Below are 24420 nucleotides of genomic sequence, written 5' to 3'. Positions count from 1 at the left end.
TCTTTTTACAAACATTTAAACATTAGTTAAATGTCAACAAACAGATAATTTAAAATATCTAACATTTTTTGCACAAGATATCCAAAATATTTGGCACTAAGCACTAAATGGAGTTATACCTTGATTTACTTTTCGTAAGCCGCGGCCTATAAGTTTTTTAGCCCACAGGTTGTGGGCGCCTTACATTTTAATTTTACACCGAAATTATTCCTACACTTCAACTTTTGAATCTATTTGGGGTTCAAAACTTGTATGCATGTACAGATTATACGTCCCAGTCTGCAGAGTGTGGCAGCTGCACGCGCGATTTTTTTAATGTTTTTGCACGCCAAGATTTGGGGTTTACACGCGAAAATTTTGCACCAAAAGCGTTTAACTGGCCTATCTTGGCCTCTTTTAGTTGCTTTGTGCCTACTGAAATAAGGCTTGCACACGAACTTATGGGACGTGCACGCGCACACGTGGGACAAGTAGGCCCAGCACGCACGAGATCTCGTCGGGAATTGCCGTGTTCTGCAGACTGGTATACGTCGATATACGTTCTGTTGGGCACAGTTATCAACATAACTATCAGATATGTGCAAGTAGTTCAGCTGAGAGATATGATTTGAAGTAAAAGTGTCTAACATGCCAGAGTGCGGCTTACAATCCAGTAAATACGGTAAAAAACAAATAAGTTTTGGGTTTTTGCCCGAATAAAAATACTAGACCGAGCTTTGTTGATTACTTGAAAGCAGCAAATTTCCAGAGGCAACTTTGCACTTCGAGTTTAAAAGCGCACTTGCCAATAGCCTATACACGTTACACGAAGTTGTTTTGTGGGAGCAAGTGGAAATATTAGAAACAACAGATATTGTTTTTTGGAGGAAGTTTTTAACTTTTATTGTGGATTGTTTGCGGAAAGGTTAAGTGTGTAGGCCTACTAGCCTATACGCAAGCTAGTCGCACAAAACACGAAAGCATTAAATGTTTTGAGCAGTGGTTCTCAAACTTTTTTATTGTCGCGGCCAAATGGTATTTTTTAAGTGTGTAGGGAGCCGCAAAAAAACAAAACCTTGAGAAAATCACTAAAGATTATTACTTTAAAAGCTAAAATAGCAATCTTTGGTGGTTTTCTGAGGTCTGGTGCGAGCCGCAAAATAAGCTGTTGGGAGCCGCATGCGGCCTCGAAAACCAAGTTTGAGGACCACTGGTTTTGAGAAACAGAACGTAAATGAAAAGCGACAAGTAGGAATAAATTCGGACGAAATAACATGAAGACCAGTTTCTCTGAATTTAATCATCTCATGTTGCCCCGTTGTACATCAACCTGCAGGTATTTTTGTTTGTTATTTTTTTCGATCGCCGCTCTTAAGGCTATATACCACCTTCGGCCACCAATGTCCGTACAAATGAGCCCATACACAAAAGTTCAAACAACTTTTAGACTTGTGACATATAAATTATTTACCTTTCTACAGTTTTTGAGCCCAGAAAGCGGTTTTAGACTAAGGCTTACCAAACGTCCGTCCGGAAATAATTTTCAAAAACAATCTTAAAGTCCTGAATTTTAGCGTCTGATAGTCTAACTCTAACCTACAGCAGTTTTTACAATTATTTTATAGAGGACTTAAAGGTTTATAATATAACTGTTGTATGTGATGATTTTAGTGTACGATGCCCCTTATCTATTACGCTTCTTGAAAGATAACATTATTCTGTTAAAGAACCAGATCTTGTAAAACTTTCTGTTTTGTAACTTATTTAGAAAGCTTTTTATTTTAGTGATGATTTTTATCTGATTAGCCTAATAGCGATTTTTTGTATGATGATTTAATAGCACTTTTGGGTTGGTAACGTGTTTCAACATATTATGTAGTGCAATGTAACAGAAATATATAGTGTGACGCGTATTTCTTTAGCATTGCGGAATGTTAGCGCCGTTTTGTAAACAAATTTTAATCAATTAAATTCCGAAACATGCCCTCGGCCTAAACTACGACTTGTAATCATTATTTTCGTGAAAAGGCCGAAATTATTCAATCTGACGTGAAACGCTTGCAGCAATGCTTGTTTTGTTTTTAGAATTTAAATCTGTTTTTCGTAACCGCAGTTCTATCGAATTTTCGGTTTGTATCAAAAAATGCACGACATATTGAAATAAAAATAATTCCGTCGTTTCAATAAGGTTTGCCCAGATTTTAGGAGTTTCATAGTTTGCCGAGTTCAAAATAAAAACAAAAATACGTTTTATCGGCAAAATAACTACAAATTCAATATTGAAAAAAATTTGTATTTAATTAAGTTGAGAAATTTCAGTATTCTAACTAAGTTTTTCTGGCGCAACAATTGATCAACGCCGTTCCGCTTCACTGATTCACGTGAATTTCCCGGAGGAAGCGATTGTTTGGTCACGTGATTAATTGATTGAGTCCCGAAAACTCGACAGGCAGAAATAGTGGGAACTCCAAAGCTGACTTGCAGGGGCGCCAAGGTTGATATAAAAGGCAAACAACTGATTTGCGGCGTTAAAAGCACGTTTTGCTGGAAGCGGATGGAGGAAGCCAAGCTATACAGGTTCGTCGTTGTTGCTGGATTTTGTTGTTATAAAAACACGGTTTAAAGTTTAGAGACCCACCCAGAAGTTTGGTTTACTATTTTTATTTACTTTACTTCACTTCTCTTTTATTCTTTTTGCTCCCAACATGTTTTTTTCGCCGCACTATACAATATAGAGGGTTTGGCCAGACTCTCTATATTGTTTTTGCGGATTTTACCAAACAAGGTTCTGGGTTTTTACGCGCATAAACTATTTGTTTATTTGTATCGCGAAAATCAAAATATTTAGTAAATGGAAAACGTTTAAACTATTTTGTTTTGCACGCATGTGACGCAACCATTGATGATGTCATCTAATGGGAATTGCAACATGATCCAATGGAACCGAAGCACCAGCGAGAACCAGAACGCCGTCACTGTCCAATGACGTCACACGACGGAGCGCCAGTGATGACGTCATCTTCGGCGAAGCAGTGCGACTTCGAAACCCGTATGACACTCACCATGTTTGTTGCACGATGTGTTTTTAAGCACTGTTGATTTGTCTGCAGCTGAGTGGAGACGACGGGTCAAGAAAGCGACGATGATCGGATCCATGGAGCGGTTGGATTTCTGAAAGTAAGATGACTCGGCAAACCAGTGACACAACAATATTATGACAGGAACGAGGAAACTTTTTAAATGATAATAAGTTGATTAGGTAACGTTTTAGCAACTACACAAAGTTAATAGCACTTTATTTCACATTTTTTTTAGTAGTGTTTTTAAGCATTGTTGATTTGTCTGCAGCTGAGTGGAGACGACGGGATAAGGAAGCGAAGCGCCGATGATCGGATCCATGGAGCGGAAATTAAGATGACTCGACAAACCAGCGACACAACAATATCATCAAAGGAATGAGGTATTTAACTGTTTAAATGAGTGTTTAACGCTTATATAAATTTTATTCTGTTATTAGTTTGAGTAGCAAATATTCAAATGGGAATTTTGAAATGAACGAACCACAATAAACAATATATTTCTTAACAGGAATCCAACCTTCTTCTCTGCGATCCCACCAACCTCCACCTCTCCATCGAACAACAACTTTCCTCCTGATAAGTTTTGTTAGAAGTCTGTCGTGTGATTCACCCAGGTCGTCCAACCAAATCATAATAACTACATTTTACTTTCATAAACTAACATTTACCAGTTCATAATCTTTTTATTTGCATTTCCCGTAACCGGGTTTTGCTTTTCTATTTGGACGACAAAAATGCACGACAGACTCGCTATATGAATTTTGTAAGCTAGCTTAGTTTGAATTGATAGATATAAGTATGTTTAGGCTAGCTGTGTTAGATATCTTAAAACTTAATTGGGAAATTAAAGGGGGACCACGATGGCGGTTTTACCCGGTTAGTTTACCAAACCTCTAGCTTAACGTTGAACAATAACAAACGTTTAATCCAATTTAAAAACTCGCAATATTCGATCCTATATACTACTCTCGTATTAATTATTAACTGCACTACGTCCAGCTAAATTTTATTTTAACCCTAATCGCGTATATAGAAAGACCTAAAAGAATATTATTTAACTTTAGATAAATAAAACTACACTATTCCCAGCACCTTGTCTAAAACATCTAAAATGTCGCATATAGATGATTTTTATGCACTTAACCATGTAAACGGCCTGTTTTTCTGTCATTAATTTTAATGCGCTTGGTTAACCTTCCTATTTATTAACCCGTTTATTTGCAACATTTGCATAATCTGATACTAATGTACAATTCACAACATGCCCCGTCTCTCTCTCAGCCTTTTTATGCGACATTAATTCATACCGCGCATAATGTTTGAACCTGCATCAATTGTTTAGTTATAACAAGACCCGTCTCACATTCCTTACATAAATAATTCGTATTTCACACGTAACTGTGGCTTACAAACTTAAACCCCTGTATCTCAAACGGTAATAAGTAATAGTTTCAACTTTGCAATAAAAATATTTTTGTCACTAATTATTTCCAAACATTTCTCGAATAGCTAAAATCTTGAGTTTGTCCTACTCGGAACCTTGTTTTGTTTTATTTTGATTACATTTGTTTGTTTGTTTATTTTATTTACTTTTATTTTCCTTTATTTTTTCTTTTCTTATAATTTTTTACACTTTTTTATTCTTTTTATTTTTTTACATTATATATTTTTTTCGCCGCATTATATAATATCGAGGGTGTGTACAGCCCTTTATATTATTTTTGCGGATTATTTTAAACAAGGTTCTGGATTTAAAAATTAGTTTCAAAATATAAATAATAAGCAAAGTTATTTTCGCGTTCTAAGGTTTCATTACGTCCCCAACACGTTACGTCATAGTAGGGGAATTCCCTTAATTGCCCCCCCCCGCCCCCAACACGTTACGTCATATTAGGGGAATCCCATATGCGCCTATAACACGCGTTACGTCATAGTAGGGGAATCCCATATGCGCCTATAACACGTTACGTAATATTTACTTGAGGTTTTGTAATCTACCCTATGGACTGCCATCGTTAATTTTAAGTATAATTGTTTGTAGATTTGTAAATATAGTTTGTATCCGTAATAATTTAATATGTAGCTGTATTAGCAATGTTATTGTTAGGCATGTTTACATATTACCTACGCTAGTTTTGGGGCCATTTATAATATTTGTTAACGACATGTTGTTTTGTAATTGTTTTAAATTTGTGATTAACATTATCGCTTTTTATTGTCATGTTTTCAGCTTGCGCTTTTCATGCGCCAGTCTGTTTTCCTCTTTTCGGTTGTAGTTCTGCACCGAACGAGGGTTTCTCTACTGCCTTAGACGAAACCCATTGCGTGGGTTGACACCTTGACGCGGTGCAATGGCTTTTAAACCAAGTTCAACCCGCAGAACCTTGATGTTTTTGCAAACTTTATTTAAAAATGCTTTTCTTGTTTCAGAACTCCTTGGATTATCAGATGAGCGGAACGTTGTTTGTCCCATTAGTTTGTTTGTTTTATTTTTATTGCTGTTCGTAAAATTTGGACAATAAAACAGTGCAATTGCTTTTCTAAATTATTTTGCGATGTAATTGTTCCTATGTAAGAAAGTCCTTTTGTATTAAGTTTTTACAGTTTTAGTACGATGTTTAATGGTGAAAATAACGGCCCAATAGAGGAGTGATCACTAATGATGGCATGAGCATTTGCCGAAACGTTTGAACAATAAAGCATGTCGCTTTTTCGTTTGTTTGAGCCGTTATATTCATTATTAAACTTATGAACAGATCCGTATATAGTGTTCCATAGTACGGTGTATTTTATTATACTCTGGCAGTTATGTTTAGGATTAAATTACCTGTCCTAATAGCAGTACTTCATCAGCATGCTGGCAACCGTGGCCGAAACATCAATAAAACTTGCCAATTCGGTTGGATTGAGCGATTTTAAATTAAAGCCGATTCGCTGCACCTCTAGCTGTTTTAACCATCTCGGCATTGTATACTTAACTGACAGGACGGACAGCCAGAAATACATAATACATGCCGCAATTTTGAAATGTGTGATTAGCATTTTGAAACCATGTATACGAATCACGTTTATAGAGCTCTTTTGGCAAAGTGTCACCTCTATAAACTTGATATTATGCCTGGCAGCAACAGCTTTCTACTGTATACCAGGGGTCGGCAACCTTTTGGGCTGCATGTGCCACTTGTTAATTCCATGTGTTAATGACCCCGCGTGCCAACGTTTTTCTAAATAATAGTGGTTGGTGCCAGCAGATATCAATAACAAAGAGAAAGCAAAGTGTTTTGTGCATGTTGGCTGAACAATGACATGATAAAACCGAAAACAAGCTGTGTAACAGGTCGAATTGTTACTTCAATATAAACACACAAATCGGTTGGCGTGCCATAACAAAACACCTCGCGTGCCAAGGGTTGCCGACCGCTGCTATATACTAATCTGTTCATCAGTTTAATGAGGAAAATGCCGGCCTAAATATGGCATTATATACGACGTTGGACTTATGATTACCATTAAATCATAAAATTAATTTTGCGAAAGTTATAAAGTAATAAAATCGTTTTCTTTCCAAACCTTATTGTTCATGTATAAATAGTTGGGAAATGTTTATTTCCAGGTTAAATCAGTTGACAATCTTATAAACAAACATATTTCGCTAAAAAGCATCTTCAGTGTCTACAAAAGGCAGTAAAAAGAATTAAAATTAGAGCAAGCTGTAATGGTACACTTGTAACAGACCGAGCAGATAAATGCAATATTTCACACGAATTGCACGTTATGCTTTTGCACTCTGCATTAGAGCAGCGTTTGCAGCTGTTATAAAAAATAAACGTAACATAATTCATTAAACGAACATTTCACACGGTTGAAAAATAGAGTCTAGTTTGAACTGAAATCCACCTACAGTAGCAGTTTTCCGGTGATTACTGATCTCTACATCAATACAATCCAAAACCCAGGTTTTTAATTTTAAACTGGGTTTGGAATTGTAATTACACACGGTTTTCAGGTACATGTTTTGCTTGTATGGGTAAGGTCATATTCTATTTTTGGACATTTTGCCTTGTATTTCGCCAGATATAGCCTACATGTTCTGTCACACTGACGTCAACATGCATGTTTTCGAGAATATTTTGGCAAATAAAAAAGGCAAATGTGGACTTTGCCCAGTTAAAAGCAACATTAACAAACGTAAGTATGTGCAAGAGGTTGCATTGTGGGACTATAAAAAGCGCTGTTTTCCGTCTTGAAATCAGGAAGGTTTTGGAATTTTGTGAAACTATAAATATCTACTCATAATATTGAATAACATTGAAACGGTGCCGGATTATGGGTCTGCTGGCCTGTAGGCACATTTTATAAGTGGCCCGAAAATCAGGGTTGCCAACTAAAAAAATAGAAATATCAGTGTTCTACCGATTTTAAATTGGCCTGGATTTTTGACTGGCCTGTAGGCACGTGCCTACTTTGCGTAATGGTTAATCCGGCACTGTATTGTGAAGGGATAACCTTGCTTTATGTTTCAGCTGATCTAAATATAGGATGTCCCAAAGTAATGTCGCTGCAGTTCGAGTCAAGAAGACAGCGTCCAACAAGTTAAAGCATACAGGACGTGGATCCATCAATAACCGAAAGAACTGACATCGTTTGGAGTAAATAGAGACGTCATCGAGGTAAACGCTACACACTTATAGATATATTTTTACGGTCAATTGAATACGTGGGTCCGAAACTTGGGAATAATATTCCTGAACGAATTATAGAAACGCCCCAAACTGTTTGCAAATCTTTTTACTTCACATGAACTAGTTAGTAATAAACCAAACGCAGAAATGTTTGCAAATCTTTTGTTCAATTTACCACTAGAGTGAATTTCAAATTATTTTTGAAGTGTGCAGTATCACTCCACTGGCATGCGTTTTTAGTTGTTGACTGTAGAATAACCGCCTTGTGGCCTTATTTATTCCCACTACAGTACCTTTACTAACAGATTAACATGCATGAATTCTTATTGTTGACATTATCAAGTTTATAGAGCTCTTCTGGCAAATGTATTTTTATTCCGACGTTTTAGAGGCCCATTTATTCGTGATCGCGCAGTGCTTTCGTTGCGTTGTGACGTGCTTGCGTTTAGTTCTTTTTTCCTTTGTTTATCATGCACTGTATACCAGTCGCATTCAGTGTTTTTCCCCTGATAAAGGCGACCTGTATAGGACGTCGAAACATCGGTATTAAAATTTCATTTGCCAGAAGAGCTCTATAAACTTGATACTATGCCTTGCAGCAACAGCTTATATACCCTTTATATATCTGTAAACTTTTAAGATAGCGTTTCTGTCGATAGAAATAAATAAGTCACTACAGGCAAATCCGGTTAATCGCATAACGCAATCTGCCAAACATGTTTATGCAAGTTAATGATTTTCTTCACAAGAGTTAGAGCAACCAGTTTTACGATCATTTTAAATGGATTATGCGGATTTGTATCTGTTTTATACAGATTTATTTCTGCATTCTAGTTAATTATGTGCATCATAACGTGCGAGGTTGGTAGTTCAAATCCCAATGCAACCTTTTAAGTAAGAAGTAAACAATAAAACTGCCCTGATCCACCAGATATAACCAATCATAAAATCACAAAGCTGCTAGCTTTTAGTCACGTGTCTTTGTGTAGATTTTCTTCACTACTGTTAGTGTTTTAACATTTAAACTGTTTGACTTTTTTCCGGTTGCTTCTGTTGCAAAGATCTTCTTAATTGCAAATTTGTTGCAACAAAACGATAAAATATATTGCTGTCTTTTCAAAATTTCTCAGCTCCCAAAATGCATTGATTTAAAATAGCATTTAAGTAAGTTTAAATGTATCTAACACATTAATACTTAGACATCAGACCTTGACATAAGCCATTTTTTTACTCGAAAGTTTAACATATATACACAAGCATATGTAAATGATGAAAGACATATTTAGTACAACATGATTAAATCGTTTGAAACTGCAACCAACATTTGTGGGACATTTACTATCAGATGAGTTATTTGTTTGATAGTTTTCATCCAACAATCTCAATCACTCTGTCGCCTTCCTCCTCTGCACGAGCGTTGTATCTCACAGCTAAATCCGATGAGCGATTTGTAGATGCTCGTAGAGAGGACAATTTCTCCACCAGCCATTTCTTTGCCCTGGCAAGTTGATCATCTAATGCTTTTGAGTAAAGCAAGGGATTAAGAGCGCTGTTGATTGGAAGCAACAGACAAGCGCTCAACACATAAGCATCTGGTGGCATCTTGATTCCTCCAACACTCAAGTATCCCATGACACAAATTGGAATCCAGCAACAGAAGTCGGTCAAAATCAATCTTGAGATTCTCTTCTGCATCTTGGCACCCGATCCGTCTGATTTAGACGCTTGAAACTGTCGAATTCTGAGTAATCTCGGGCCTTGATGCTGTTGTATTATAACCTGTATTAGGGATTCTACGCTTAAAAGTCGCAACTTTGGCCAGTTTGGTAGGGGGTTTCCCGGTTTTGGACAGGCAGTTTTCGCGACTTTAGCCTGTTTTGTGTAGGGTGGTTCCCGGTTTTGGATGGGCAGTTTCCCTAACTCTAAACCTAAAGGCTGCATTTCCGAATTACCTTCACCATCTAATGACAATTTTATCAATCTTCCACATATTCAGGCATACGTATTTCAGCTGTTAGTTTTTTCTTGGTCTTGCTATGCCTAGGTGAAGAAAAATATCGTCACTGTACAAAATAAAAAGTGTTAAAAAGAAGAAGTGCTTACTGTTTTGTAGCTCATATTTATCGCAAAATAGGCATGAATCCGATACTACGAAGAGTTCAGTTCAGGATGAAGTCAGTACTTTCCCTTGTGAACCTTCTTCTCATGCCGAAAAAAGATCCACTTTAAGTCTAAGGTGGAGGGAATTGGAAAAAGACCTCCTTAATGTTGAAATAGGCAATTTTCGTTATCCTGAAAGATGTGTCTGTTCACGATGTAAAATTAGCTTGGACTTTAAAACAGACGGGTTGAGATGCCAAGATTGTGGTTGGAATGCCTATTATTGTGTTTCATGCTGGGAGGAGGTCCATTGCTTTGTTCTATTCCATAGACCAGATGTTTGGCAGGTATGCTGTTTTCTTGATTTTGAATTTATTTAACATTTCATGCAAAATTTCATTTAGGACAACATGTTTGTCAAAAAAAAACTAAACGATGTTTGTTTGCATCGAAGTGATGGCCATCATTGCTCAACATTGCACAAAAAGAAACTAACTGTAATAGACAGTAAAGGTGATTTATCACAGTGCATTTAAAGCAATGACCTTTTCAAAATTGAATTTATATTGTTTATAGGATTTCAACACTTAGCAGTAGCAGAATTTTGCTCCTATGAGCAGGAAAGTGCCACTCTTTTAAGGTACAATTTATGGCCATGCTCACCAGTTTCCCCAAAGGTAGCCGTGAGCATTAATTTAATGGAATTTATCCGTACCCTTAGTCTCGAACAACAGGTTTCCACTCATGGATTTTGCATTGCAATGACAATGTTGCATGAAAATACACCAGGATATAATTGTTTGGTAAATGTACATCTATGGTAGTCTTGAAAGGATAAACTTTTAAGCTGTTTAAACTTAGCAGATAAAAGACCTTTCGAAGATTTTGCTAAATGAAGTCCTTGAATCTTACAGACACCATGTCTATCAAATTCAAAACAACCTGCCCTCAATTTTACAAAATTTGAATGACAATGGGTCCCAATGTCCAGCGTGCAAAGGGGTAGTTGTTTTACTTGTTACCAAAAGATTAGCAAGTGGCATAGTTAGAAATTGATGAGGAAATTTAATACGTTTAGGATCCAACATGTGAAGATATGTATTGCTTTGATGGAAATTTTGGCTTAGTAAGAAGAAGGGCTGCTGGCAAAAGTAGTGCTTCTCCCCATCATAATGGCCTGTTTTTTGTTAATGAAGAGCAAGTGGATGGCTTTGTCAACAGCTATGCTCATGACACAGCATCAAAAACAGTAAAATCCAAATAAAAACACATTTAAGAACATATTTATCTAATCTGTGAGTACGTTTTTGTTTTTGTGTAGATGTGTAGTGATTTTAAAGCTGGAACCAAAATCCGCTCTGTCAACAAAATAGCTAAACTTGATGTAAAAGGAATTTTTGGTGTATGTTGTAAGCATGCATATCCGAAATTGTTTGTTGATATGAAACATGGGGAGAGGTTAGTAACTGCTTTATAATCATTTTGCTGTTTTTTTCAATGCTAGCCTGTCAATGCGCCCAGGCTAGGTTATCCAGTTTTCTGTTTGAAAAAAATTATGGAACAAAACAAAAATGCAGACATAAAGATATTTTATGATATAGCATGTAAACTACAGGAACACATAAAGGTATGTATGCCAGGGATGGGTTTTTCTTTTTTAACTACGAACCAGATATACTCATATATTGGTTTAGATTCGACTACCTGCATCAAATTTAAACAAGTTCATTTTTGCTGTGCCTATTTTTCATGGCTATGGTCATAATGTTGCATGCCAGGTAATGACCTGAGGTTTTACATGTAAAACAAAGTAAACAGTAATTCTAACACTCAAATTTAATTAAAATCCAGATGCAATACAGCCCTAGGCGAAAAGTTGGATTTGGACTAACAGAGGGAGAAACTGTTGAAAGACTTTGGTCATATCTACGGAAATTTGCCAAAATAACAAAAGAAATGAAACCAGAACATAGAATTGATTTACTAACTGATGCACTCCTACATTATGGAAGAAAAATAAAGTTTAACCTGGGTAGAACAATGTTTAAGTTGGTTAAGTATAATATGAAAAAATATGTAAAAATTTATTTATTAAAAAAACACTTTGCAGGGTCTATATTGGTTCAAAGGTTAAGTAATGCTAAAGTTGCATTGCATCAGGCTGAAGCTGAGCTCTCTCTGATGATGGAATCCTATCCAGGTCTGTATTTTTTTAAAACAACACTGAAGGTTATTTTTAACAGCATTTTAGTTGATATACTATAGCTTAATTTTGTCAATTTATTGATTTACCCAATACAAACTTTTACAGGAGGACTGTCTCTTTCAGAGGTAGAAAATGCTTCTAAATGCCCTTATGTCATCAGTGATGCATGCAAAGAGCTAAAACTTTCACACAAAGAGGAATATGCATTAAAAATGCACGATTTAAATGCAAACAGGTTTAAAATGGTTTTACTGCAGTTTGAACAATTATAAATAGCACTCAATTTTTCTTTGTTTACAGAATTCGTATTAATGCACTTGAAACTCAAGGAAATTCAGATTGTACAGAGGTCTTAGACTTGACAGGCCAGGTTGCCAGGTAGTATAAATTTAGCATATTACAGTTTTAGGAAAAACTTTAATTAGCCAAATATAACAGCACTATACTAATGCCTTTTGTACAGGTTAGAGAAACAACTTGAAGGATCAAGAAAAAAAGGAAGTGTTCAGAACTTAAGTTTGAAAGAACTAGACTTGTTACTAGTGACTGCAGCAGAAAAGAAAAGGCAGGAGTTGTTGGTTAAGTTGCAATGTCAGAACTTTGAACGCAGTTTCCTTTCAACTTTAATACGGAAGTATTCATGTAAGTTTTCAGATAGATTGGTTTACCAAATCATGTTGGAAACAAATACTAATCATAATTACAGCAGAAAATAGTATAGTAGAAGAATAGGGGATATTGCAGCCAAGTGAACAAACTATTCTTTTTGCCTCCTATAGCTGGACAAGCAATTTTTGACAAGATATCCAAAAATATGAAAAGGGTCACATTGGTAACAAAAAAGTTAATCAAGAAGTACAACACAATGTCAGGCATTGAAGTCACCAAATGCCCTGAAAGAGTAACACTTGCAGATATTTTTGTAAAGCCTAATGACATACCAAATGCTACACAGCAAGATTCTTTTCAAAAAATACTTGACAGATACTTTGTTATGGAAAGGTCAAAGGAAGAAATTGTCATAGTAAAAAGGGAAATGACTAGTGTATTACAGTTTAATGAGCAACTAATTTGTCAACTTGAGAGAGAAATTGTAATCAATGGTAATTTATCTTCCTACTTGATTTGCCAAAAATTTAAAGTTCAAAGCCTTGTGCAAAACTTAAGAGGCAGTTTCGCTGAACATCTTGAATTGCCTACTTCCTCAAACTCCCTTGAAACTCCTCAAATTATTCCTTTTTTGGAACCAGAATGTGCTGACTATTCAACGGATGAAAGTGATGATGAGGATTAATAGCTTGATTTGTAAAGTTAAATTGTAGTGCTGGTGTTCTTTTTTGTGTGTTTTGTGTTTTGTTTTTCAACTGTGATTTATGTTTAAGTAATTCTATTGCTCCAGTGCTTTTCGGTTAACTTTGAAATGTCCAAATAAGGTTTATACATGTGGTAGATTGCCTCGTTTATGGCAAAACGTTTTTTAAATGTTTAATATTCGTTTCATCAAAGCAAGTCAACCAATACGAAATATAGTTACAAATAAATGCAAGGCTTAAAGTGTAAACTGTAAAGCATTATTCGTTTGATTGCGATTGTTGCGTCACTGTCTGTCTGTTATGTTACTTTTTTGTTGGAAATTAAAGTTGGCGACCGCGCAATTAACTGTTTTACTATCTGTGTTCTATATGTTTCAATCATGCATTATTTTGGTGGCCTTCTTGTCAGAAAATTTCTAAATATGCGATTGTAAAGCTTTTGTGCAAATTTTAAATTCTCTCTGTAGTAAACGGTAGAGCTACTAACACCATAACGAGAATCACACACCCAAATGTGGTTAGTTGTATCTCCAAAAATGTTCACGGTTAGGGCTATTAGGATCGGAGTAAGGTATTAGCACTTAAAATTCAATAAAACTAACCCAAAAATTAGTTACTAATGCAAAAATTGTATGTAATTATTTCCCAACCCATTTATAGCCGCTAAGTAAAAATTCAGCTCTTTACGCCCCCTTGTGAAAGCGAAGTTCTGATTCTCGTTATGGTGTTAGTAGCTCTACCGGGCACGACCGCCCGAATCATTATTATTAGTTGTCTGTGCGGCTAAGCCCAATCGACTACAAAACACGAACGGTTAAAGATAAAACGAAACGGTTTTCACTAGCCAATTTATAATTGCAGTCACCAACAGCTTGCAACGCTTCAGGTTACTTCAATGAGCGAATCAAAAATGAAAAGCGTGCATCGTCATGAAATGAAGGGCACGACCGTCCGAATCATTATTATTAGTTGTCTGTGCGGCTAAGCCCAATCGACTACAAAATACGAACGGTTAAAGATAAAACGAAACGGTTTTCACTAGCCAATTTATAATTGCAGTCATCAACAGCTTGCAACGCTTCAGGTTACTTCAATGAGCGAATCAAAAATGAAAAGCGTGCATCGTCATGAAATGAAGGGCACGACCGCCTGAATTATTACTAGTTGTCTGTGCGGCTAAGCCCAATCGACTACAAAACACGAACGGTTAAAGATAAAACGAAACGGTTTTCACTAGCCAATTTATAATTGCAGTCACCAACAGCTTGCAAAGTTTCAGGTTACTTCAATAAGCGAATCAAAAATGAAAAGCGTGCATCGTCATGAAATGAAGGGCACGACCGTCCGAATCATTATTATTAGTTGTCTGTGCGGCTAAGCCCAATCGACTACAAAATACGAACGGTTAAAGATAAAACGAAACGGTTTTCACTAGCCAATTTATAATTGCAGTCATCAACAGCTTGCAACGCTTCAGGTTACTTCAATGAGCGAATCAAAAATGAAAAGCGTGCATCGTCATGAAATGAAGGGCACGACCGCCTGAATTATTACTAGTTGTCTGTGCGGCTAAGCCCAATCGACTACAAAATACGAACGGTTAAAGATAAAACGAAACGGTTTTCACTAGCCAATTTATAATTGCAGTCATCAACAGCTTGCAACGCTTCAGGTTACTTCAATGAGCGAATCAAAAATGAAAAGCGTGCATCGTCATGAAATGAAGGGCACGACCGCCTGAATTATTACTAGTTGTCTGTGCGGCTAAGCCCAATCGACTACAAAACACGAACGGTTAAAGATAAAACGAAACGGTTTTCACTAGCCAATTTATAATTGCAGTCACCAACAGCTTGCAAAGTTTCAGGTTACTTCAATAAGCGAATCAAAAATGAAAAGCGTGCATCGTCATGAAATGAAGGGCACGACCGTCCGAATCATTATTATTAGTTGTCTGTGCGGCTAAGCCCAATCGACTACAAAACACGAACCGTTAAAGATAAAACGAAACGGTTTTCACTAGCCAATTTATAATTGCAGTCACCAACAGCTTGCAACGTTTCAGGTTACTTCACTAAGCGAATCAAAAATGAGAAGCGTGCATCGTCATGAAATGAAGGGCACGACCGCCTGAATTATTACTAGTTGTCTGTGCGGCTAAGCCCAATCGACTACAAAACACGAACGGTTAAAGATAAAACGAAACGGTTTTCACTAGCCAATTTATAATTGCAGTCACCAACAGTTTGCAAAGTTTCAGGTTACTTCAATAAGCGAATCAAAAATGAGAAGCGTGCATCGTCATGAAATGAAGGGCACGACCGCCTGAATTATTACTAGTTGTCTGTGCGGCTAAGCCCAATCGACTACAAAACACGTACGGTTAAAGATAGAACGACCGGCTCACACAAACAAACTGAGGTAAATTTAAACTAAAAAAACAGACACGCATTATGACTTATGGCAGGCCACTATTCTTTGCCAAACCAGGTATTTAAACTAATTGAACTGCCAATGTTGGGCGTTTTGATTTGTAACACTACAAGTTGTCAACAAATTTTATTCATTACCCTTCCTTTTGGGTGTTTATATACAGGTTGCATGCAAGGGAAGGAATTGCGTTAATTTTTACTACCAGTCAAAACCTTAAGTGCGTTGAATAATCATTGTTTTTAAATTCGTCAACAACTATCAATAGTGACGTAATAAACCATTGTTATGGTACAGTGAGTAACTAACACCTGGAAATTTGTAATTTGTTGCTGGCTATTGGTGTTGTTGATATTGTTTACCTCATAAAAACTGAAACGACAGTACGTTCCATTACTTTTGAATATGTTTACTCTCTTTATTGTCACATATCCATGCCTCAACATCACATCATTTTAATCTATTTTATGTTTTTCACAAGTCTTGGATCCCGTTAAAACTGCGAGCTACCTCAGCCTGCGCAGCCAACACTTAGCTCGCTTAGCTTACGCTAAGGTCACTTAGTCTGCATATACCAACCGCGAAAATGCATGCTTAGCCCTTGTTTAAGGCCCTATTTAGTCCCATCGCTTATTTCCTGTTATGGCATGGGTTAAGTGAGGTACTCTTGCTAAGTGGGGTACGCCGGTTTGCGGTTTTAGCCCTTTTTTTCACTTTTCCCAATCTTAGTAAAAAAACAACGAATGCACAAAGTAAAACGATTTTTTTCTTTTATTGAATGCAATGTATTGGGCTACTTCCTACTTGCAGTGGCACTGGCACGAAAACTCGTGATGAAATGAACCACAAGCGCACATAACCCAGTCTTCATTTTCTTGTGTGCTGGTGTAATAAAATTCTCCGCAACCCGAGCAATAGTTTTCAGGCTCATTGCGTAGAGTGTCTAGTTGTTTTGGGGTCCCTACAAAAACAACCAAGCATTCGATTTGTGATAGTGACGAACATAAGTGTTACAAAACGTAAGTACGTCATTTAAAAAAGTTCTGACAATGTAACATGACCTTACATTTTGATTTAGAGACTTTTCTTTTTGAAAATTGTTTTCCCTTTTTTCTTCTCTTTAATCTCCTTCCATCTAAATGTTAAAACATACGTAAATAGACAAAAGGGTTACAAAATTAGCTGTTACACATCAATGGACAAAAATAGATACGTCCTTTTATTCAGCTTTCCTTTTTTGTGTCACAATGAGCTTAAGCAAAGTTAAAAATAATTAATATTGGAATTAACCTTTCTTAAGTTTCTGTTATCTGTAATGTAAGCCTACATCTATGTATGCTTATTGCACTTGTGGCCACCAGCGTCATGATTTTGTTTGCATTTGGCACACTGGAACACAAAGCATATTACAGCAAAACACTAAAAGATTTAAAACACATATTTTACCCGGTTGACTTTGTAGGTGTTCTTTGTTAGTTTCGTTTGAACTTTCAGCAGTAACAGTATTTTCTTCCTCTTGCTCTGTAATTAAACAAAAATTTTACATAACTAGCCCATTATAAGTGCATGTTTACTAGATGTACTGCTATGAAATAGCGTTTGGCAGTTTATCAAATAGTAACTGAAATAAATGAAATTACCCTCAGCAACATGTTGATCATCTCCTTCCATGGTAACATTTTGTTGAGCGTCATTAGGAATTTGATCATCTTAAATACAATAATATCATTAAAAAAGTAGGAAATTGAATGTGTGAAAATGATTTCATTATATATACTGGTAACTTTAAATATGCCATTTTACTGTATTTAAAATGAAAACCTTAGTAAGAGTGGTGTTTTGTTATGTTGCAGAGATAGATTACCTTCAGAGTTTTTTCCCAATTCTATATTTGTAGCAATCCTAAAAACACAAAAATACATCAGTTTTTACAGTAAATGACAAACCAACATTGATCAATGATATAAAAACAAAAGTGTATACATACCGGTCAACAGTAAACATTATGTTTTCCTTAACTGACAAAATTTGTTTGAGTTAAAGAACCCCATATTTCGAAGGTTTTGAAAAAGAGACACCTTCCGGCAAACCAGTAACTGTGTAATTTCTTTTCTTATACGGAACTCGAGAAGCTTTGCCAACAGCTTCCGCTGTAATTAAACATTGCAGCTAAAAAAATTGTTAAAACTATGTAAGTAAAAACAACTTACAGTACTTTGAATTAAATAAATCTTGGACCATTCTACGTAAGTTTTCTCTTAAAGTATTCTCAACTGTGTTACAACCATCTGTAAATAAAAAGAGGTATACAAGCATGGAAAACTGCTTCTTCTTTTTAGCTTAACAAATATTTATCATTACCTAAGTGGGAATTGCATACAAATTGTCGTTGGACATCAATTGCGTTTTCCAACCATTGCACAGATTTATTAGTTCCAAATACTTGCAACACACCACTCTTCAGCACCATTCCCACAACCTCTACATTTACTTTCTCCAGATTTTTGCTCTAAGAGAATGCACTAGTATGATAGTGTTCTGCACTAGATATTGTAGTTAACTCTTCACTAAAATCTACAACCTACTTAAGCATTTCTCAAACTTATTACTTGTTTATAACATCATAATGTCACTCACACAGTGTGTAATCATGTCTGTCTGTCTTTTTATGTATGATTTCTGTTGTCTTTCTGTCATATTAGGTTGAATTGATTGCTTGGCTTTTTCCTTCCAAGTATTTTTTTCACTTTCTGATAAATTCTGCCATTCTTTACCAAATGTAGAAATTTCTGAAACAATTTAGAAGTTAAGCTGCAGACAGTGCCCACTCTATCAAACTCATACAGTTGACTGTATAGGCTAGTGTAGCTACATTTAATGTACTGCAGTTTATTGGAAGTAACAGGCTTAATTGACATGTCATGCCATATCAGTTTGATGCCGCAAATTGGGATAAGCCACAGGGAAACTGCATCCACTATGACCAAGCAACTGCTTAAAAACAAGGCGAGTCAAGACTCAATGTCACTATGCCAATATTTAATTTAAAAAATTCTTTTGAAAAAACGTTTACAGCTACACTGTAACTTCTGTAACTTCGTAAATAGCTTCAATATATACATGTTGACAGTGACTGGAAGAGTTCAAGTTTAACTATTAAGAGCCTAAGCGGTAAACAGCCTGGGGAACCACATAAACATGTTTTTCATAATCTAAATGTCTTATAAGTCAAAAAGTACCAGTTGAATCAGCATATTAATCTTGTATAAATATATGTAAAGGTTGAAATATTATTAAATATAATTCAACAGCAAAGCTTTGTTAATGGTTATACTCCAGGAAGTAGTAACTGGATATATAATTTGTAATTGTTTAGTTTTCTTAACTCTTTTTTCACCCACCGACATATGTCATATATAACAGAAAAAAGATCAGATAAACACACACCAATGGCACAGTAGTTCAGGTCCACAGGTGTTTACTAATTTCACTGTTTTATTTGTCATGCTTTGATTTAAACAAATTGCACAAACCAAATAATAAGGAACATAACAACTGAGCAACAGAATTAGTGAGAGCCAAACATTGGCCATATAGTCACTTGAGCAATCAACTGTTTACTTAAGAATTCAAAGGGGAAAGGTCCGGGGGTAATGAATGGACATGTGTATGATTAAATTTTTCTGCACCAAAGTTCCAGATAAACAAAAAGTAGACCATTGGGCTATGATAGCTAAACACCTAAATAAACAGGGGTTTGTGTGGCACATATGCTGTCATTGGGCGTATTCCACTATTAATGTGTCAAAGAACCATTGCATGACTGTATCCAGAGCCCAGTGGTGGGATTCAGCTGGTTGCAATCGGTCCATAAAATTTTATGGGATCTGCGAACTGGTTGCCATTACTGGTTACTGTCAATAGACTTTTTGTAACAAAATCAGCAAAAAATATGACTTTTGTGATAGCACCGGCTGATAAAAAAGTGATAAAAAAGTTGAAACCCACCACTGACAGTATCCCTATACAACTTTACTTTTAAATGACTATACAATTAATGACTACTTACCACCACCTTTCAGTGAAGCGCAAAACAAGTTATATCCACTTGCAGACCTTCCACATTTACTTCTCATTTTTATTTTTTTTATTTTTGCACGTTACAGGTTTCAGCAATTTCAACGATATCATTTGTCATTTAAGAGCCGCAGCCGACGGATAGCATAAAGGGTAATTCCCTTCTATGTTTTTCCGTGCACTGTGCAGCGCATTTCTTTTAAAGAAAGAATCCTTAACACAGATTATAATACGACAGCATAAAGGCACGGGATTATCCAGAATTCGACAGTTTCAAGCGTCTGAAATCAGACGGATCGGGTGATCTTGGAGCTGACGTCATTGCTTCTGGACCCTTTCATGCGGTTGCTCTGTTTGTAGATGAGAACATATGCAACAACCATGTAGATGAACATAAGAAAGTTGATTGTGATGAGAAAAGTTGCATATTCCCAAGCAAATTCACTGGTTGTGGCAAACAAACGTGGCATACAGACACTTGTTTCTCCATAATATCCAAACTCCCCTTTGATTGGGTTGCGAGGAAATGTTCCCTGGATGGTTTGCTTCACATCGTTCCATCTTTCTGGTTCCACACCAGTGATTCTTTGTGCAAGAAGTGACATGTTTTCTCTGGAAACAAAGTCATTTCCAAAAATGTTGTTTGGAAACCAAACATCAGTTGTAAAATATTCCGAAGTGACATTCAGTAAAGGAACAACTGCCAAAACAACAGCTGAAATCCAGCAAAACAATTCAGCAAGTAAAACTTTACAAACACCTACACTTCGAATTGTAAATGGTTTAAAGGCTGATATAAGACGAAAGGTTGTCATGGCTGTCATAGTCATGGCCGATCCTTCTGATGATACAATTGCAAGTGCTCCAAGTCCAGAACACAAACTACTTGATCTCCATTCCTTGTCAAACAAACAATATGAGCCAGAAAATAGGGTTCCTTGCACTACAACTGCAAGCAGATAAATTCCCATGAGGAAATCTGAGCAACATAGGTTTAGAAGAAAAACACTAGTATTAATAAACACGTTTTTGTTTCTGTCTACATTCCATAAACTATGAGCAGTTGCATAGAACACAAACAGATTTCCTCCCAAGGCCAATACAGCTGTTATCCAGAAAATTGCTCGGTATATTGGATTGGCAATCATTTCATTGACATCTGCAAACGCATCCCCAGCCAAGTTCACACATTCATCACTTCCGTCTGAACAATCTTGAATTCCATTCTGCACCAGTTTCCATTCAACCGACAAAGGTTGTTTATTTGTGCAATAAAATCTATTTTTTTCACAACGGCATTTGCTTTCATCAGATTCATTGTCACAATCGATAATTCCATCACAAACAGTTTTTTTTCTGTCAATAGAAATTAAGTCTTTACCTTTGCAATAAAAACGGAATTTGTTACAAAGCTCAGGAAATTCATCTGAGCTGTCATCACAATCGACTTTTCCATCGCACACCTGAGTGTTTTTTATGTTTATCTCTCCTTTTGAGAAACAATTAAACCGATTTGGACAATTCACTTCACCATATAACTTTAGGTCATCCCTAACTTTTTTAAGTTCAACAATACTCTGGCATCAATTCCCCTACCTAGGTGATACTGAAACGCACTCCTTACAATTTGTTGTCATTTCTCGCGCACCTAAATATTTCGTCAAGTCCGGGGTCTTTTATATTTTCTGGTAAACACTGAGTTTGTTCCAGGATATTTGAAGCTAAACAGTATTTCATGTTTATTTGGTCGACACATTGCACGCTTGAGTTGCACAACTTTCCACTTTGAACTGAACATACAGATTTATTTTGGCAATGCATCTGATTTGAAGGACAATCACCCCTTATATCATTACACAAACTTTGATTCAAACACAAACACTCGTCTGACATATCAAAGCAATCCACTATACCGTCACAAACTTGCTTGGGTGATATGATTAACTTTTTATCCAAGCACTGAAAACATTTGAACTGTCCGTTGACAAAACAAAGATCAGATTTATCAGAACATTGGGCCACTGAATCGTAAACATTGGTTTGTGGCAAAACACAAACACCTTGTCTCGATGATCCAGAGCATTTAAACCCAAAACCTGACTTTATTTCGTCACTATTGTCACTACAACTACTAACTCCATCACAAAAGTCACTTCCAGCCATAACGTTTTGGTTTTCACAAACAAAAATATTCCAACAATTTGTTTCTATTTTTGAGCAGTTTGAAGAGACGCAAATCACATTCTTACTTTTACAACTGTTGATGTCATCAGCACATGATGGTTGGACTATTGTGTTGCACTCTGCTGGAACTGTGGAATGTACAAGATTCCTGGCAAGTTGTTCACTTTTACAAGTTGTAGCAAACATTGTGCAAGATTGACATGTGAAGTTTGAAAATGAACAGAGTTCGTCACTCCCATCATAGCAATCCTTTAATCCATCACCAATCCAGTCAAAAAGTATGCATCTGCCAGTAGGTGGGCAATGTTTGTTACCAGGATCACATGGACATCTAGCATAAACTCCAGAGCAGTTACATGAGTAATGTGTCTCATCACTACCATCAAAACAGTCCCGATTTCCATCACATAATAAAGATCGATCAATACAACTTCCCTCCTTACTAATATCGCATTGTCTTGTGCCAACACATGCACATTGAAACTTATCAGCTGGACAAGTGCAATTAACTTCATCACTCCAATCTCCACATTCATTCCTTCCATCACATTGCCGGTTTTTGTTGATGCAACCACCATAGTCAGTTGTACAGTTCTTTGTTTTGTAACAATCACATTCAAACTCTCTATGAGCTGGACAAGTGCAATTAACTTCATCACTCCAATCTCCACAGCTATTATATCCATCACATTGCCGGTCTTTGTCGATGAAACCAAGGTAATTTGTACAGCTCTTTGTTTTGTAACAATCGCATTCAAACTCACTATGAGCTGGACCAGTGCAATTAACTTCATCACTCCAATCTCCACAGTCATTACCTCCATTACATTGCCAGTGTTTGTCGATGCAACCATATCCAGTTGTGCAGTTCTTTGTTTTGTAACAATCACATTTAAACGTATCAGCTGCACAAGTGCAATTAACTTCGTCACTCCAATCTCCACAGTCATTATAGCCGTTGCATTTTCCGTCTTTGTTGATGCAACCACCATTGTTAGTTGTGCAGCTCTTTGTTTTGTAACAATCACATTCAAACTTATGAGCTGGACAAGTGCAATTAACTTCATCACTGTCATCTAAACAATCTATCTTTCCATTACATCGGTACCTCTCCCACACACACCCAATACGACCTTTACAAGTTGTGTTGAAGCAGTCACACTGAAACCTGCCTTCAGAACAAATCTCACCAAACTGGTCGCTCCAATCACCACAGTCGTTCTGCCAGTTATTTACCTTCCACATATCAATACATCCTCGTACGTCACCACACCTACCAAACTTGTGACAAGCACATTCGAACATTGAAGAAGGGCAGGTGCAGTTGGGATCGCGGTACGGTTTCTCGCACACCGAAAGATTCTCAGGTTCTATGGGTAAAATCAAAAATATGGTTTTACCTCAAATTTAAGGTTATGTACCAAATATTTTACCGTTTGTTGTCTGTGGTGTTTTGTTGTATGTTTTCCTACTGTGTATAGTTGTCTGTGTTGTGTTGTTGTATGTTGGCGTACCACTTGTTACTGTCTAGGTAACTTGTTGTATGTTATCCTACTATGTGTTGTTGTCTGTGGCTTCTTATTGTTGTATGTTGTCCTCTGCGTTTTGTCTGTGGTATCTTGTAGTGTGTTGTCCTACTGTGTGTTGTCTGTTAGTGTGTTGCTATCTGTGGTATCTTATTGTATGTTGTCCTACTGTGTGTTATTGTCTGTGGTACCTTGTTGTATGTTGTCCTACTGTGTGTTGTTGTCTGTGGTATCTTGTTGTATGTTGTCCTACTGTGTGTTGTTGTCTGTGGTATCTTGTTGTATGTTGTCCTACGGTGTGTTGTTGTCTGTGGTATCTTGTTATATGTTATCCTACCATGTGTTGTTGTCTGTGGTAACTTGTTGTATGTTGTCCTACTGTGTGTTGTTGTCTGTGGTATCTTGTTGTATGTTGTCCTACTGTGTGTTGTTGTCTGTGGTATCTTGTTGTATGTTGTCCTACTGTGTGTTGTTGTCTGTGGTATCTTGTTATATGTTGTCCTACTGTGTGTTGTTATCTGTGGTATCTTGTTGTATGTTGTCCTACTGTGTGTTGTTGTCTGTGGTATCTTGTTGTATAATGTCTTACTGTGTGTTGTTGTTTGTGGTATCTTGTTGCATGTTTCTTTTTGGACCCCATGTAATCAATACGCTTGGCCATGTGAAATATTTTTAAAACTTACTTGTATAAGGTCGAGGAGCGAGACTGAAATCCTCACCCGGACATTCACCTTCCGCGCATCCGACAAAAAGCAATAGAAACAATAACCACAACATGTCTATTATCTCTATGTAGCAAATGTTAACATAAAATCTTAGTTTTTGGGGGGAAGAAGGGGGGGT

The 24420-nt window shown here is 36.6% G+C and overlaps 1 long non-coding RNA gene and 2 pseudogenes across 3 annotated transcripts; 2 read left to right on the top strand and 1 right to left on the bottom strand.

Moving 5' to 3' along the window:
- The first annotated feature begins 2495 nt into the window (after window positions 1-2495).
- LOC145218421 (uncharacterized) lies at window positions 2496-3610 on the top strand. 2 transcript variants are annotated; one of them, XR_013857602.1, is made up of 4 exons: window positions 2496-3028; window positions 3090-3156; window positions 3328-3439; window positions 3568-3610. It is a non-coding gene; the product is annotated as an uncharacterized LOC145218421 (long non-coding RNA). The 2 variants fall into 2 exon arrangements; XR_013857601.1 differs by having other exon boundaries at window positions 3090-3238.
- Window positions 3611-10114: 6504 nt separating this feature from the next.
- Window positions 10115-14058, top strand: LOC145219986 (uncharacterized; annotated as a pseudogene).
- Window positions 14059-16546: 2488 nt separating this feature from the next.
- LOC145218431 (uncharacterized) lies at window positions 16547-20402 on the bottom strand (annotated as a pseudogene). The gene is made up of 10 exons (XR_013857606.1): window positions 19860-20402; window positions 18428-18579; window positions 18152-18299; window positions 18001-18078; window positions 17778-17940; window positions 17655-17692; window positions 17431-17499; window positions 17237-17311; window positions 16857-16925; window positions 16547-16751 (listed from the first exon to the last, which is right to left on the bottom strand). The product of XR_013857606.1 is annotated as an uncharacterized LOC145218431 (transcript).
- Between the last annotated feature and the right edge of the window lie 4018 nt (window positions 20403-24420).

The sequence above is a fragment of the Phallusia mammillata genome, chromosome 3 (genome assembly GCF_965637545.1).
Source record: "Phallusia mammillata chromosome 3, kaPhaMamm4.hap1.1, whole genome shotgun sequence".
Classification (NCBI taxonomy): Eukaryota; Metazoa; Chordata; class Ascidiacea; order Phlebobranchia; family Ascidiidae; genus Phallusia; species Phallusia mammillata.
Note: the sequence above shows the minus strand (reverse complement) of the source record. Positions and strands in the feature narration are given on the sequence as shown.